This window comes from Epinephelus lanceolatus, chromosome 7 (genome assembly GCF_041903045.1).
Source record: "Epinephelus lanceolatus isolate andai-2023 chromosome 7, ASM4190304v1, whole genome shotgun sequence".
NCBI lineage: Eukaryota > Metazoa > Chordata > Actinopteri > Perciformes > Serranidae > Epinephelus > Epinephelus lanceolatus.
Genome location: NC_135740.1, coordinates 12,154,195 through 12,169,884, shown reverse-complemented (window position 1 = coordinate 12,169,884; position 15,690 = coordinate 12,154,195). Strand labels below are relative to the sequence as shown.

General features: G+C 47.6%; 16 non-coding genes across 16 annotated transcripts; 7 read left to right on the top strand and 9 right to left on the bottom strand.

Moving 5' to 3' along the window:
• Positions 1–860: 860 nt before the first annotated feature.
• Positions 861–942, bottom strand: trnal-aag (transfer RNA leucine (anticodon AAG)). Its single transcript has one exon. It is a non-coding gene; the product is annotated as a tRNA-Leu (tRNA).
• Positions 943–2,537: 1,595 nt separating this feature from the next.
• On the bottom strand, positions 2,538–2,619 carry trnal-aag (transfer RNA leucine (anticodon AAG)). Its single transcript has one exon. It is a non-coding gene; the product is annotated as a tRNA-Leu (tRNA).
• A 1,602-nt stretch (positions 2,620–4,221) lies between these two features.
• Positions 4,222–4,303, bottom strand: trnal-aag (transfer RNA leucine (anticodon AAG)). The gene has a single exon. It is a non-coding gene; the product is annotated as a tRNA-Leu (tRNA).
• Positions 4,304–4,468: 165 nt separating this feature from the next.
• Positions 4,469–4,540, top strand: trnap-ugg (transfer RNA proline (anticodon UGG)). Its single transcript has one exon. It is a non-coding gene; the product is annotated as a tRNA-Pro (tRNA).
• A 1,361-nt stretch (positions 4,541–5,901) lies between these two features.
• On the bottom strand, positions 5,902–5,983 carry trnal-aag (transfer RNA leucine (anticodon AAG)). Its single transcript has one exon. It is a non-coding gene; the product is annotated as a tRNA-Leu (tRNA).
• Positions 5,984–6,148: 165 nt separating this feature from the next.
• trnap-ugg (transfer RNA proline (anticodon UGG)) lies at positions 6,149–6,220 on the top strand. The gene has a single exon. It is a non-coding gene; the product is annotated as a tRNA-Pro (tRNA).
• A 1,366-nt stretch (positions 6,221–7,586) lies between these two features.
• On the bottom strand, positions 7,587–7,668 carry trnal-aag (transfer RNA leucine (anticodon AAG)). The gene has a single exon. It is a non-coding gene; the product is annotated as a tRNA-Leu (tRNA).
• Positions 7,669–7,833: 165 nt separating this feature from the next.
• Positions 7,834–7,905, top strand: trnap-ugg (transfer RNA proline (anticodon UGG)). Its single transcript has one exon. It is a non-coding gene; the product is annotated as a tRNA-Pro (tRNA).
• Positions 7,906–9,266: 1,361 nt separating this feature from the next.
• Positions 9,267–9,348, bottom strand: trnal-aag (transfer RNA leucine (anticodon AAG)). Its single transcript has one exon. It is a non-coding gene; the product is annotated as a tRNA-Leu (tRNA).
• Positions 9,349–9,513: 165 nt separating this feature from the next.
• On the top strand, positions 9,514–9,585 carry trnap-ugg (transfer RNA proline (anticodon UGG)). The gene has a single exon. It is a non-coding gene; the product is annotated as a tRNA-Pro (tRNA).
• A 1,366-nt stretch (positions 9,586–10,951) lies between these two features.
• On the bottom strand, positions 10,952–11,033 carry trnal-aag (transfer RNA leucine (anticodon AAG)). Its single transcript has one exon. It is a non-coding gene; the product is annotated as a tRNA-Leu (tRNA).
• A 165-nt stretch (positions 11,034–11,198) lies between these two features.
• Positions 11,199–11,270, top strand: trnap-ugg (transfer RNA proline (anticodon UGG)). Its single transcript has one exon. It is a non-coding gene; the product is annotated as a tRNA-Pro (tRNA).
• A 1,361-nt stretch (positions 11,271–12,631) lies between these two features.
• trnal-aag (transfer RNA leucine (anticodon AAG)) lies at positions 12,632–12,713 on the bottom strand. The gene has a single exon. It is a non-coding gene; the product is annotated as a tRNA-Leu (tRNA).
• A 165-nt stretch (positions 12,714–12,878) lies between these two features.
• trnap-ugg (transfer RNA proline (anticodon UGG)) lies at positions 12,879–12,950 on the top strand. Its single transcript has one exon. It is a non-coding gene; the product is annotated as a tRNA-Pro (tRNA).
• A 1,361-nt stretch (positions 12,951–14,311) lies between these two features.
• trnal-aag (transfer RNA leucine (anticodon AAG)) lies at positions 14,312–14,393 on the bottom strand. Its single transcript has one exon. It is a non-coding gene; the product is annotated as a tRNA-Leu (tRNA).
• Positions 14,394–14,558: 165 nt separating this feature from the next.
• On the top strand, positions 14,559–14,630 carry trnap-ugg (transfer RNA proline (anticodon UGG)). The gene has a single exon. It is a non-coding gene; the product is annotated as a tRNA-Pro (tRNA).
• The last annotated feature ends 1,060 nt before the right edge of the window (positions 14,631–15,690 follow it).

Here is a 15,690-nt window from a genome sequence, read left to right as displayed (position 1 = left end):
TCCAGGGGTTTAAAAACCTGTGGTTCAATGTTGTGGGCATCTTTGGGAACTTGAGGGAACCAAGATTTCAGCAGCAATGGATGCCGCAATCAGGGCAATGGGAGCATGGAAGTAAAGAGACATTATGTTGATCCAAAGTTTTAACAGTCAGCAGAGGGTGGTTTGGATTGACCGACATCTGGTTTATGAGCGTAGCACGCTTGGTTCAATATTGTGCGAATCTTTGGGAACCTGTGGCAACCAAGCTTAACCAATGTACAGGCTGAAAAATTAAGCATTTGGTGGACCTTGCGGTGATCCTTTTTCTAGTGATTTTCCCAATCCCATCCAATAATCTTGAACGTGTCCACTTGAGACACTTGTGGCAATGGAAAGCCCAGTCATTTGCTAACATGGCAAAGTGAGCATGGATGGAAAGGATAGAAACATCCTCCCACCTGGCCTGACCTCTACCTCATTTTTTCAGTATCGCTCCTGCTCTGCTCAGTGGTGTTTCACAAACTCTAGTCAAGGTACTCAACTCTCAGTGATTATTGCTCCCTGTCAATGAAGATTCTCAGTCATCCCAGTCATGGTAATCATAAGTGTTATATTGTAGGCAAGTGGACTTGCTTGCATTTCACTCTGCTTATGCCTGGCTGCAAAAGACTGCTTTGTCATCTTAAACCATAGCAATGCGAATGTGGATGGAATTGGTAGAGTCAGCACGGAGCCAGCCAAACATCCGCTCGTCTTTTGGTAACAGAGGTTGCTTTCCACAAGTCTTATAGCCTTACGTACACCAATAAGAGGTGCTTGCAATTTGGGACAACATCAGGCTACCACCTGAGTCACTTTATCTGATATCAGACATTGTCAAATGGCAGTGGTGGGATTTGAACCCACGCCTCCTGAGAGACTGGAGCCTTAATCCAGCGCCTTAGACCACTCGGCCACACTACCGGCAAGGAAGCCCTTCCCTTGTGTCTGCAGCTTTTTTTCCCCTGTTTCTTTTTTCCGCTAAGCCATACTCACGTGCGACACATGCCCTACATTGGACATTTCATGTTCCTTGCAGATCTAAGCATGTTTTCGACGAGACAGCCCACAACGTTTCCTCTTCCGCTTGGCTCGTTGGTCTAGGGGTATGATTCTCGCTTTGGGTGCGAGATCCCGGACGAGCCCAAAAACGAGCCCAAAAACAAGAGCGCTACGGAGGTGACTGTTTAGTTTCTGAGGAACTGTGCAGGAGAGGAATATTGGGTGCCAGAGCCCAAATCCAGGCCCAAGACTTGAGCCCTGCTTCCACCAAACACCTTTGGTATGGTACCTTTGGAACCACAGGTAACCCTTCAGACATGGTAGCTAGACCCTAGCACCACAACCACAAACGGTAGTCTTCATGTGGGCCTGGTCACTATATTGCCTTATTACCGGTGACACAGAGGGAAGTCCGCACCTTGTTTTATTGTGCGTTGCCTGGGGTGTGGGTATTGTGAAAACAGTGATGTAGTGGCTTTAAGTAGCTTTAGACTAGGAGCTAAGTGAAAACATGGCAAAGCGAACATGGATGGAAGGGAGAGGGACATACTCCTCATCCAGAGCATTTAGAATTAGCAGAGGATGGTTTCGATCCATCGACCTTTGGGTTATGGGCCCAGCACGCTTCCGCTGCGCCACTCTGCTCAATGTTTCAAATCCAGGGGTTTAAAAACCTGTGGTTCAATGTTGTGGGCACCTTTGGGAACTTGAGGGAACCAAGATTTCAGCAGCAATGGATGCCGCAATCAGGGCAATGGGAGCATGGAAGTAAAGAGACATTATGTTGATCCAAAGTTTTAACAGTCAGCAGAGGGTGGTTTGGATTGACCGACATCTGGTTTATGAGCGTAGCACGCTTGGTTCAATATTGTGCAAATCTTTGGGAACCTGTGGCAACCAAGCTTAACCAATGTACAGGCTGAAAAATTAAGCATTTGGTGGACCTTGTGGTGATCCTTTTTCTAGTGATTTTCCCAATCCCATCCAATAATCTTGAACGTGTCCACTTGAGACACTTGTGGCAATGGAAAGCCCAGTCATTTGCTAACATGGCAAAGTGAGCATGGATGGAAAGGATAGAAACATCCTCCCACCTGGCCTGACCTCTACCTCATTTTTTCAGTATCGCTCCTGCTCTGCTCAGTGGTGTTTCACAAACTCTAGTCAAGGTACTCAACTCTCAGTGATTATTGCTCCCTGTCAATGAAGATTCTCAGTCATCCCAGTCATGGTAATCATAAGTGTTATATTGTAGGCAAGTGGACTTGCTTGCATTTCACTCTGCTTATGCCTGGCTGCAAAAGACTGCTTTGTCATCTTAAACCATAGCAATGTGAATGTGGATGGAATTGGTAGAGTCAGCACGGAGCCAGCCAAACATCCGCTCGTCTTTTGGTAACAGAGGTTGCTTCCCACAAGTCTTATAGCCTTACGTACACCAATAAGAGGTGCTTGCAATTTGGGACAACATCAGGCTACCACCTGAGTCACTTTATCTGATATCAGACATTGTCAAATGGCAGTGGTGGAATTTGAACCCACGCCTCCTGAGAGACTGGAGCCTTAATCCAGCGCCTTAGACCACTCGGCCACACTACCGGCAAGGAAGCCCTTCCCTTGTGTCTGCAGCTTTTTTTCCCCTGTTTCTTTTTTCCGCTAAGCCATACTCACGTGCGACACATGCCCTACATTGGACATTTCATGTTCCTTGCAGATCTCAGCATGTTTTCGACGAGACAGCCCACAACGTTTCCTCTTCCGCTTGGCTCGTTGGTCTAGGGGTATGATTCTCGCTTTGGGTGCGAGAGGTCTTGGTTCAAATCCCGGACGAGCCCAAAAGCAAGAGCGCTACGGAGGTGACTGTTTAGTTTCTGAGGAACTGTGCAGGAGAGGAATATTGGGTGCCAGAGCCCAAATCCAGGCCCAAGACTTGAGCCCTGCTTCCACCAAACACCTTTGGTATGGTACCTTTGGAACCACAGGTAACCCTTCAGACATGGTAGCTAGACCCTAGCACCACAACCACAAACGGTAGTCTTCATGTGGGCCTGGTCACTGTATTGCCTTATTACCGGTGACACAGAGGGAAGTCCGCACCTCGTTTTATTGTGTGTTGCCTGGGGTGTGGGTATTGTGAAAACAGTGATGTAGTGGCTTTAAGTAGCTTTAGACTAGGAGCTAAGTGAAAATATGGCAAAGCGAACATGGGTGGAAGGGAGAGGGACATACTCCTCATCCAGAGCATTTAGAATTAGCAGAGGATGGTTTCGATCCATCGACCTCTGGGTTATGGGCCCAGCACGCTTCCGCTGCGCCACTCTGCTCAATGTTTCAAATCCAGGGGTTTAAAAACCTGTGGTTCAATGTTGTGGGCACCTTTGGGAACTTGAGGGAACCAAGATTTCAGCAGCAATGGATGCCGCAATCAGGGCAATGGGAGCATGGAAGTAAAGTAAAGAGACATTATGTTGATCCAAAGTTTTAACAGTCAGCAGAGGGTGGTTTGGATTTACCGACATCTGGTTTATGAGCGTAGCACGCTTGGTTCAATATTGTGCGAATCTTTGGGAACCTGTGGCAACCAAGCTTAACCAATGTACAGGCTGAAAAATTAAGCATTTGGTGGACCTTGCGGTGATCCTTTTTCTAGTGATTTTCCCAATCCCATCCAATAATCTTGAACGTGTCCACTTGAGACACTTGTGGCAATGGAAAGCCCAGTCATTTGCTAACATGGCAAAGTGAGCATGGATGGAAAGGATAGAAACATCCTCCCACCTGGCCTGACCTCTACCTCATTTTTTCAGTATCGCTCCTGCTCTGCTCAGTGGTGTTTCACAAACTCTAGTCAAGGTACTCAACTCTCAGTGATTATTGCTCCCTGTCAATGAAGATTCTCAGTCATCCCAGTCATGGTAATCATAAGTGTTATATTGTAGGCAAGTGGACTTGCTTGCATTTCACTCTGCTTATGCCTGGCTGCAAAAGACTGCTTTGTCATCTTAAACCATAGCAATGTGAATGTGGATGGAATTGGTAGAGTCAGCACGGAGCCAGCCAAACATCCGCTCGTCTTTTGGTAACAGAGGTTGCTTCCCACAAGTCTTATAGCCTTACGTACACCAATAAGAGGTGCTTGCAATTTGGGACAACATCAGGCTACCACCTGAGTCACTTTATCTGATATCAGACATTGTCAAATGGCAGTGGTGGAATTTGAACCCACGCCTCCTGAGAGACTGGAGCCTTAATCCAGCGCCTTAGACCACTCGGCCACACTACCGGCAAGGAAGCCCTTCCCTTGTGTCTGCAGCTTTTTTTCCCCTGTTTCTTTTTTCCGCTAAGCCATACTCACGTGCGACACATGCCCTACATTGGACATTTCATGTTCCTTGCAGATCTAAGCATGTTTTCGACGAGACAGCCCACAACGTTTCCTCTTCCGCTTGGCTCGTTGGTCTAGGGGTATGATTCTCGCTTTGGGTGCGAGAGGTCCCGGGTTCAAATCCCGGACGAGCCCAAAAGCAAGAGCGCTACGGAGGTGACTGTTTAGTTTCTGAGGAACTGTGCAGGAGAGGAATATTGGGTGCCAGAGCCCAAATCCAGGCCCAAGACTTGAGCCCTGCTTTCACCAAACACCTTTGGTATGGTACCTTTGGAACCACAGGTAACCCTTCAGACATGGTAGCTAGACCCTAGCACCACAACCACAAACGGTAGTCTTCATGTGGGCCTGGTCACTATATTGCCTTATTACCGGTGACACAGAGGGAAGTCCGCACCTTGTTTTATTGTGCGTTGCCTGGGGTGTGGGTATTGTGAAAACAGTGATGTAGTGGCTTTAAGTAGCTTTAGACTAGGAGCTAAGTGAAAACATGGCAAAGCGAACATGGATGGAAGGGAGAGGGACATACTCCTCATCCAGAGCATTTAGAATTAGCAGAGGATGGTTTCGATCCATCGACCTCTGGGTTATGGGCCCAGCACGCTTCCGCTGCGCCACTCTGCTCAATGTTTCAAATCCAGGGGTTTAAAAACCTGTGGTTCAATGTTGTGGGCACCTTTGGGAACTTGAGGGAACCAAGATTTCAGCAGCAATGGATGCCGCAATCAGGGCAATGGGAGCATGGAAGTAAAGAGACATTATGTTGATCCAAAGTTTTAACAGTCAGCAGAGGGTGGTTTGGATTGACCGACATCTGGTTTATGAGCGTAGCACGCTTGGTTCAATATTGTGCGAATCTTTGGGAACCTGTGGCAACCAAGCTTAACCAATGTACAGGCTGAAAAATTAAGCATTTGGTGGACCTTGCGGTGATCCTTTTTCTAGTGATTTTCCCAATCCCATCCAATAATCTTGAACGTGTCCACTTGAGACACTTGTGGCAATGGAAAGCCCAGTCATTTGCTAACATGGCAAAGTGAGCATGGATGGAAAGGATAGAAACATCCTCCCACCTGGCCTGACCTCTACCTCATTTTTTCAGTATCGCTCCTGCTCTGCTCAGTGGTGTTTCACAAACTCTAGTCAAGGTACTCAACTCTCAGTGATTATTGCTCCCTGTCAATGAAGATTCTCAGTCATCCCAGTCATGGTAATCATAAGTGTTATATTGTAGGCAAGTGGACTTGCTTGCATTTCACTCTGCTTATGCCTGGCTGCAAAAGACTGCTTTGTCATCTTAAACCATAGCAATGCGAATGTGGATGGAATTGGTAGAGTCAGCACGGAGCCAGCCAAACATCCGCTCGTCTTTTGGTAACAGAGGTTGCTTCCCACAAGTCTTATAGCCTTACGTACACCAATAAGAGGTGCTTGCAATTTGGGACAACATCAGGCTACCACCTGAGTCACTTTATCTGATATCAGACATTGTCAAATGGCAGTGGTGGGATTTGAACCCACGCCTCCTGAGAGACTGGAGCCTTAATCCAGCGCCTTAGACCACTCGGCCACACTACCGGCAAGGAAGCCCTTCCCTTGTGTCTGCAGCTTTTTTTCCCCTGTTTCTTTTTTCCGCTAAGCCATACTCACGTGCGACACATGCCCTACATTGGACATTTCATGTTCCTTGCAGATCTAAGCATGTTTTCGACAAGACAGCCCACAACGTTTCCTCTTCTGCTTGGCTCGTTGGTCTAGGGGTATGATTCTCGCTTTGGGTGCGAGAGGTCCCGGGTTCAAATCCCGGACGAGCCCAAAAGCAAGAGCGCTACGGAGGTGACTGTTTAGTTTCTGAGGAACTGTGCAGGAGAGGAATATTGGGTGCCAGAGCCCAAATCCAGGCCCAAGACTTGAGCCCTGCTTCCACCAAACACCTTTGGTATGGTACCTTTGGAACCACAGGTAACCCTTCAGACATGGTAGCTAGACCCTAGCACCATAACCACAAACGGTAGTCTTCATGTGGGCCTGGTCACTGTATTTCCTTATTACCGGTGACACAGAGGGAAGTCCGCACCTCGTTTTATTGTGTGTTGCCTGGGGTGTGGGTATTGTGAAAACAGTGATGTAGTGGCTTTAAGTAGCTTTAGACTAGGAGCTAAGTGAAAACATGGCAAAGCGAACATGGATGGAAGGGAGAGGGACATACTCCTCATCCAGAGCATTTAGGATTAGCAGAGGATGGTTTCGATCCATCGACCTCTGGGTTATGGGCCCAGCACGCTTCCGCTGCGCCACTCTGCTCAATGTTTCAAATCCAGGGGTTTAAAAACCTGTGGTTCAATGTTGTGGGCACCTTTGGGAACTTGAGGGAACCAAGATTTCAGCAGCAATGGATGCCACAATCAGGGCAATGGGAGCATGGAAGTAAAGTAAAGAGACATTATGTTGATCCAAAGTTTTAACAGTCAGCAGAGGGTGGTTTGGATTGACCGACATCTGGTTTATGAGCGTAGCACGCTTGGTTCAATATTGTGCGAATCTTTGGGAACCTGTGGCAACCAAGCTTAACCAATGTACAGGCTGAAAAATTAAGCATTTGGTGGACCTTGCGGTGATCCTTTTTCTAGTGATTTTCCCAATCCCATCCAATAATCTTGAACGTGTCCACTTGAGACACTTGTGGCAATGGAAAGCCCAGTCATTTGCTAACATGGCAAAGTGAGCATGGATGGAAAGGATAGAAACATCCTCCCACCTGGCCTGACCTCTACCTCATTTTTTCAGTATCGCTCCTGCTCTGCTCAGTGGTGTTTCACAAACTCTAGTCAAGGTACTCAACTCTCAGTGATTATTGCTCCCTGTCAATGAAGATTCTCAGTCATCCCAGTCATGGTAATCATAAGTGTTATATTGTAGGCAAGTGGACTTGCTTGCATTTCACTCTGCTTATGCCTGGCTGCAAAAGACTGCTTTGTCATCTTAAACCATAGCAATGTGAATGTGGATGGAATTGGTAGAGTCAGCACGGAGCCAGCCAAACATCCGCTCGTCTTTTGGTAACAGAGGTTGCTTTCCACAAGTCTTATAGCCTTACGTACACCAATAAGAGGTGCTTGCAATTTGGGACAACATCAGGCTACCACCTGAGTCACTTTATCTGATATCAGATACTGTCAAATGGCAGTGGTGGGATTTGAACCCACGCCTCCTGAGAGACTGGAGCCTTAATCCAGCGCCTTAGACCACTCGGCCACACTACCGGCAAGGAAGCCCTTCCCTTGTGTCTGCAGCTTTTTTTCCCCTGTTTCTTTTTTCCGCTAAGCCATACTCACGTGCGACACATGCCCTACATTGGACATTTCATGTTCCTTGCAGATCTAAGCATGTTTTCGACGAGACAGCCCACAACGTTTCCTCTTCCGCTTGGCTCGTTGGTCTAGGGGTATGATTCTCGCTTTGGGTGCGAGAGGTCCCGGGTTCAAATCCCGGACGAGCCCAAAAACAAGAGCGCTACGGAGGTGACTGTTTAGTTTCTGAGGAACTGTGCAGGAGAGGAATATTGGGTGCCAGAGCCCAAATCCAGGCCCAAGACTTGAGCCCTGCTTTCACCAAACACCTTTGGTATGGTACCTTTGGAACCACAGGTAACCCTTCAGACATGGTAGCTAGACCCTAGCACCACAACCACAAACGGTAGTCTTCATGTGGGCCTGGTCACTATATTGCCTTATTACCGGTGACACAGAGGGAAGTCCGCACCTTGTTTTATTGTGCGTTGCCTGGGGTGTGGGTATTGTGAAAACAGTGATGTAGTGGCTTTAAGTAGCTTTAGACTAGGAGCTAAGTGAAAACATGGCAAAGCGAACATGGATGGAAGGGAGAGGGACATACTCCTCATCCAGAGCATTTAGAATTAGCAGAGGATGGTTTCGATCCATCGACCTCTGGGTTATGGGCCCAGCACGCTTCCGCTGCGCCACTCTGCTCAATGTTTCAAATCCAGGGGTTTAAAAACCTGTGGTTCAATGTTGTGGGCACCTTTGGGAACTTGAGGGAACCAAGATTTCAGCAGCAATGGATGCCGCAATCAGGGCAATGGGAGCATGGAAGTAAAGAGACATTATGTTGATCCAAAGTTTTAACAGTCAGCAGAGGGTGGTTTGGATTGACCGACATCTGGTTTATGAGCGTAGCACGCTTGGTTCAATATTGTGCGAATCTTTGGGAACCTGTGGCAACCAAGCTTAACCAATGTACAGGCTGAAAAATTAAGCATTTGGTGGACCTTGCGGTGATCCTTTTTCTAGTGATTTTCCCAATCCCATCCAATAATCTTGAACGTGTCCACTTGAGACACTTGTGGCAATGGAAAGCCCAGTCATTTGCTAACATGGCAAAGTGAGCATGGATGGAAAGGATAGAAACATCCTCCCACCTGGCCTGACCTCTACCTCATTTTTTCAGTATCGCTCCTGCTCTGCTCAGTGGTGTTTCACAAACTCTAGTCAAGGTACTCAACTCTCAGTGATTATTGCTCCCTGTCAATGAAGATTCTCAGTCATCCCAGTCATGGTAATCATAAGTGTTATATTGTAGGCAAGTGGACTTGCTTGCATTTCACTCTGCTTATGCCTGGCTGCAAAAGACTGCTTTGTCATCTTAAACCATAGCAATGCGAATGTGGATGGAATTGGTAGAGTCAGCACGGAGCCAGCCAAACATCCGCTCGTCTTTTGGTAACAGAGGTTGCTTCCCACAAGTCTTATAGCCTTACGTACACCAATAAGAGGTGCTTGCAATTTGGGACAACATCAGGCTACCACCTGAGTCACTTTATTTGATATCAGACATTGTCAAATGGCAGTGGTGGGATTTGAACCCACGCCTCCTGAGAGACTGGAGCCTTAATCCAGCGCCTTAGACCACTCGGCCACACTACCGGCAAGGAAGCCCTTCCCTTGTGTCTGCAGCTTTTTTTCCCCTGTTTCTTTTTTCCGCTAAGCCATACTCACGTACGACACATGCCCTACATTGGACATTTCATGTTCCTTGCAGATCTAAGCATGTTTTCGACAAGACAGCCCACAACGTTTCCTCTTCTGCTTGGCTCGTTGGTCTAGGGGTATGATTCTCGCTTTGGGTGCGAGAGGTCCCGGGTTCAAATCCCGGACGAGCCCAAAAGCAAGAGCGCTACGGAGGTGACTGTTTAGTTTCTGAGGAACTGTGCAGGAGAGGAATATTGGGTGCCAGAGCCCAAATCCAGGCCCAAGACTTGAGCCCTGCTTCCACCAAACACCTTTGGTATGGTACCTTTGGAACCACAGGTAACCCTTCAGACATGGTAGCTAGACCCTAGCACCATAACCACAAACGGTAGTCTTCATGTGGGCCTGGTCACTGTATTTCCTTATTACCGGTGACACAGAGGGAAGTCCGCACCTCGTTTTATTGTGTGTTGCCTGGGGTGTGGGTATTGTGAAAACAGTGATGTAGTGGCTTTAAGTAGCTTTAGACTAGGAGCTAAGTGAAAACATGGCAAAGCGAACATGGATGGAAGGGAGAGGGACATACTCCTCATCCAGAGCATTTAGGATTAGCAGAGGATGGTTTCGATCCATCGACCTCTGGGTTATGGGCCCAGCACGCTTCCGCTGCGCCACTCTGCTCAATGTTTCAAATCCAGGGGTTTAAAAACCTGTGGTTCAATGTTGTGGGCACCTTTGGGAACTTGAGGGAACCAAGATTTCAGCAGCAATGGATGCCACAATCAGGGCAATGGGAGCATGGAAGTAAAGTAAAGAGACATTATGTTGATCCAAAGTTTTAACAGTCAGCAGAGGGTGGTTTGGATTGACCGACATCTGGTTTATGAGCGTAGCACGCTTGGTTCAATATTGTGCGAATCTTTGGGAACCTGTGGCAACCAAGCTTAACCAATGTACAGGCTGAAAAATTAAGCATTTGGTGGACCTTGCGGTGATCCTTTTTCTAGTGATTTTCCCAATCCCATCCAATAATCTTGAACGTGTCCACTTGAGACACTTGTGGCAATGGAAAGCCCAGTCATTTGCTAACATGGCAAAGTGAGCATGGATGGAAAGGATAGAAACATCCTCCCACCTGGCCTGACCTCTACCTCATTTTTTCAGTATCGCTCCTGCTCTGCTCAGTGGTGTTTCACAAACTCTAGTCAAGGTACTCAACTCTCAGTGATTATTGCTCCCTGTCAATGAAGATTCTCAGTCATCCCAGTCATGGTAATCATAAGTGTTATATTGTAGGCAAGTGGACTTGCTTGCATTTCACTCTGCTTATGCCTGGCTGCAAAAGACTGCTTTGTCATCTTAAACCATAGCAATGTGAATGTGGATGGAATTGGTAGAGTCAGCACGGAGCCAGCCAAACATCCGCTCGTCTTTTGGTAACAGAGGTTGCTTTCCACAAGTCTTATAGCCTTACGTACACCAATAAGAGGTGCTTGCAATTTGGGACAACATCAGGCTACCACCTGAGTCACTTTATCTGATATCAGATACTGTCAAATGGCAGTGGTGGGATTTGAACCCACGCCTCCTGAGAGACTGGAGCCTTAATCCAGCGCCTTAGACCACTCGGCCACACTACCGGCAAGGAAGCCCTTCCCTTGTGTCTGCAGCTTTTTTTCCCCTGTTTCTTTTTTCCGCTAAGCCATACTCACGTGCGACACATGCCCTACATTGGACATTTCATGTTCCTTGCAGATCTAAGCATGTTTTCGACGAGACAGCCCACAACGTTTCCTCTTCCGCTTGGCTCGTTGGTCTAGGGGTATGATTCTCGCTTTGGGTGCGAGAGGTCCCGGGTTCAAATCCCGGACGAGCCCAAAAACAAGAGCGCTACGGAGGTGACTGTTTAGTTTCTGAGGAACTGTGCAGGAGAGGAATATTGGGTGCCAGAGCCCAAATCCAGGCCCAAGACTTGAGCCCTGCTTTCACCAAACACCTTTGGTATGGTACCTTTGGAACCACAGGTAACCCTTCAGACATGGTAGCTAGACCCTAGCACCACAACCACAAACGGTAGTCTTCATGTGGGCCTGGTCACTATATTGCCTTATTACCGGTGACACAGAGGGAAGTCCGCACCTTGTTTTATTGTGCGTTGCCTGGGGTGTGGGTATTGTGAAAACAGTGATGTAGTGGCTTTAAGTAGCTTTAGACTAGGAGCTAAGTGAAAACATGGCAAAGCGAACATGGATGGAAGGGAGAGGGACATACTCCTCATCCAGAGCATTTAGAATTAGCAGAGGATGGTTTCGATCCATCGACCTCTGGGTTATGGGCCCAGCACGCTTCCGCTGCGCCACTCTGCTCAATGTTTCAAATCCAGGGGTTTAAAAACCTGTGGTTCAATGTTGTGGGCACCTTTGGGAACTTGAGGGAACCAAGATTTCAGCAGCAATGGATGCCGCAATCAGGGCAATGGGAGCATGGAAGTAAAGAGACATTATGTTGATCCAAAGTTTTAACAGTCAGCAGAGGGTGGTTTGGATTGACCGACATCTGGTTTATGAGCGTAGCACGCTTGGTTCAATATTGTGCGAATCTTTGGGAACCTGTGGCAACCAAGCTTAACCAATGTACAGGCTGAAAAATTAAGCATTTGGTGGACCTTGCGGTGATCCTTTTTCTAGTGATTTTCCCAATCCCATCCAATAATCTTGAACGTGTCCACTTGAGACACTTGTGGCAATGGAAAGCCCAGTCATTTGCTAACATGGCAAAGTGAGCATGGATGGAAAGGATAGAAACATCCTCCCACCTGGCCTGACCTCTACCTCATTTTTTCAGTATCGCTCCTGCTCTGCTCAGTGGTGTTTCACAAACTCTAGTCAAGGTACTCAACTCTCAGTGATTATTGCTCCCTGTCAATGAAGATTCTCAGTCATCCCAGTCATGGTAATCATAAGTGTTATATTGTAGGCAAGTGGACTTGCTTGCATTTCACTCTGCTTATGCCTGGCTGCAAAAGACTGCTTTGTCATCTTAAACCATAGCAATGTGAATGTGGATGGAATTGGTAGAGTCAGCACGGAGCCAGCCAAACATCCGCTCGTCTTTTGGTAACAGAGGTTGCTTCCCACAAGTCTTAGAGCCTTACGTACACCAATAAGAGGTGCTTGCAATTTGGGACAACATCAGGCTACCACCTGAGTCACTTTATCTGATATCAGACATTGTCAAATGGCAGTGGTGGAATTTGAACCCACGCCTCCTGAGAGACTGGAGCCTTAATCCAGCGCCTTAGACCACTCGGCCACACTACCGGCAAGGAAGCCCTTCCCTTGTGTCTGCAGCTTTTTTTCCCCTGTTTCTTTTTTCCGCTAAGCCATACTCACGTGCGACACATGCCCTACATTGGACATTTCATGTTCCTTGCAGATCTAAGCATGTTTTCGACGAGACAGCCCACAACGTTTCCTCTTCCGCTTGGCTCGTTGGTCTAGGGGTATGATTCTCGCTTTGGGTGCGAGAGGTCCCGGGTTCAAATCCCGGACGAGCCCAAAAGCAAGAGCGCTACGGAGGTGACTGTTTAGTTTCTGAGGAACTGTGCAGGAGAGGAATATTGGGTGCCAGAGCCCAAATCCAGGCCCAAGACTTGAGCCCTGCTTTCACCAAACACCTTTGGTATGGTACCTTTGGAACCACAGGTAACCCTTCAGACATGGTAGCTAGACCCTAGCACCACAACCACAAACGGTAGTCTTCATGTGGGCCTGGTCACTATATTGCCTTATTACCGGTGACACAGAGGGAAGTCCGCACCTTGTTTTATTGTGCGTTGCCTGGGGTGTGGGTATTGTGAAAACAGTGATGTAGTGGCTTTAAGTAGCTTTAGACTAGGAGCTAAGTGAAAACATGGCAAAGCGAACATGGATGGAAGGGAGAGGGACATACTCCTCATCCAGAGCATTTAGAATTAGCAGAGGATGGTTTCGATCCATCGACCTCTGGGTTATGGGCCCAGCACGCTTCCGCTGCGCCACTCTGCTCAATGTTTCAAATCCAGGGGTTTAAAAACCTGTGGTTCAATGTTGTGGGCACCTTTGGGAACTTGAGGGAACCAAGATTTCAGCAGCAATGGATGCCGCAATCAGGGCAATGGGAGCATGGAAGTAAAGAGACATTATGTTGATCCAAAGTTTTAACAGTCAGCAGAGGGTGGTTTGGATTGACCGACATCTGGTTTATGAGCGTAGCACGCTTGGTTCAATATTGTGCGAATCTTTGGGAACCTGTGGCAACCAAGCTTAACCAATGTACAGGCTGAAAAATTAAGCATTTGGTGGACCTTGCGGTGATCCTTTTTCTAGTGATTTTCCCAATCCCATCCAATAATCTTGAACGTGTCCACTTGAGACACTTGTGGCAATGGAAAGCCCAGTCATTTGCTAACATGGCAAAGTGAGCATGGATGGAAAGGATAGAAACATCCTCCCACCTGGCCTGACCTCTACCTCATTTTTTCAGTATCGCTCCTGCTCTGCTCAGTGGTGTTTCACAAACTCTAGTCAAGGTACTCAACTCTCAGTGATTATTGCTCCCTGTCAATGAAGATTCTCAGTCATCCCAGTCATGGTAATCATAAGTGTTATATTGTAGGCAAGTGGACTTGCTTGCATTTCACTCTGCTTATGCCTGGCTGCAAAAGACTGCTTTGTCATCTTAAACCATAGCAATGCGAATGTGGATGGAATTGGTAGAGTCAGCACGGAGCCAGCCAAACATCCGCTCGTCTTTTGGTAACAGAGGTTGCTTCCCACAAGTCTTATAGCCTTACGTACACCAATAAGAGGTGCTTGCAATTTGGGACAACATCAGGCTACCACCTGAGTCACTTTATCTGATATCAGACATTGTCAAATGGCAGTGGTGGGATTTGAACCCACGCCTCCTGAGAGACTGGAGCCTTAATCCAGCGCCTTAGACCACTCGGCCACACTACCGGCAAGGAAGCCCTTCCCTTGTGTCTGCAGCTTTTTTTCCCCTGTTTCTTTTTTCCGCTAAGCCATACTCACGTGCGACACATGCCCTACATTGGACATTTCATGTTCCTTGCAGATCTAAGCATGTTTTCGACAAGACAGCCCACAACGTTTCCTCTTCTGCTTGGCTCGTTGGTCTAGGGGTATGATTCTCGCTTTGGGTGCGAGAGGTCCCGGGTTCAAATCCCGGACGAGCCCAAAAGCAAGAGCGCTACGGAGGTGACTGTTTAGTTTCTGAGGAACTGTGCAGGAGAGGAATATTGGGTGCCAGAGCCCAAATCCAGGCCCAAGACTTGAGCCCTGCTTCCACCAAACACCTTTGGTATGGTACCTTTGGAACCACAGGTAACCCTTCAGACATGGTAGCTAGACCCTAGCACCATAACCACAAACGGTAGTCTTCATGTGGGCCTGGTCACTGTATTTCCTTATTACCGGTGACACAGAGGGAAGTCCGCACCTCGTTTTATTGTGTGTTGCCTGGGGTGTGGGTATTGTGAAAACAGTGATGTAGTGGCTTTAAGTAGCTTTAGACTAGGAGCTAAGTGAAAACATGGCAAAGCGAACATGGATGGAAGGGAGAGGGACATACTCCTCATCCAGAGCATTTAGGATTAGCAGAGGATGGTTTCGATCCATCGACCTCTGGGTTATGGGCCCAGCACGCTTCCGCTGCGCCACTCTGCTCAATGTTTCAAATCCAGGGGTTTAAAAACCTGTGGTTCAATGTTGTGGGCACCTTTGGGAACTTGAGGGAACCAAGATTTCAGCAGCAATGGATGCCACAATCAGGGCAATGGGAGCATGGAAGTAAAGTAAAGAGACATTATGTTGATCCAAAGTTTTAACAGTCAGCAGAGGGTGGTTTGGATTGACCGACATCTGGTTTATGAGCGTAGCACGCTTGGTTCAATATTGTGCGAATCTTTGGGAACCTGTGGCAACCAAGCTTAACCAATGTACAGGCTGAAAAATTAAGCATTTGGTGGACCTTGCGGTGATCCTTTTTCTAGTGATTTTCCCAATCCCATCCAATAATCTTGAACGTGTCCACTTGAGACACTTGTGGCAATGGAAAGCCCAGTCATTTGCTAACATGGCAAAGTGAGCATGGATGGAAAGGATAGAAACATCCTCCCACCTGGCCTGACCTCTACCTCATTTTTTCAGTATCGCTCCTGCTCTGCTCAGTGGTGTTTCACAAACTCTAGTCAAGGTACTCAACTCTCAGTGATTATTGCTCCCTGTCAATGAAGAT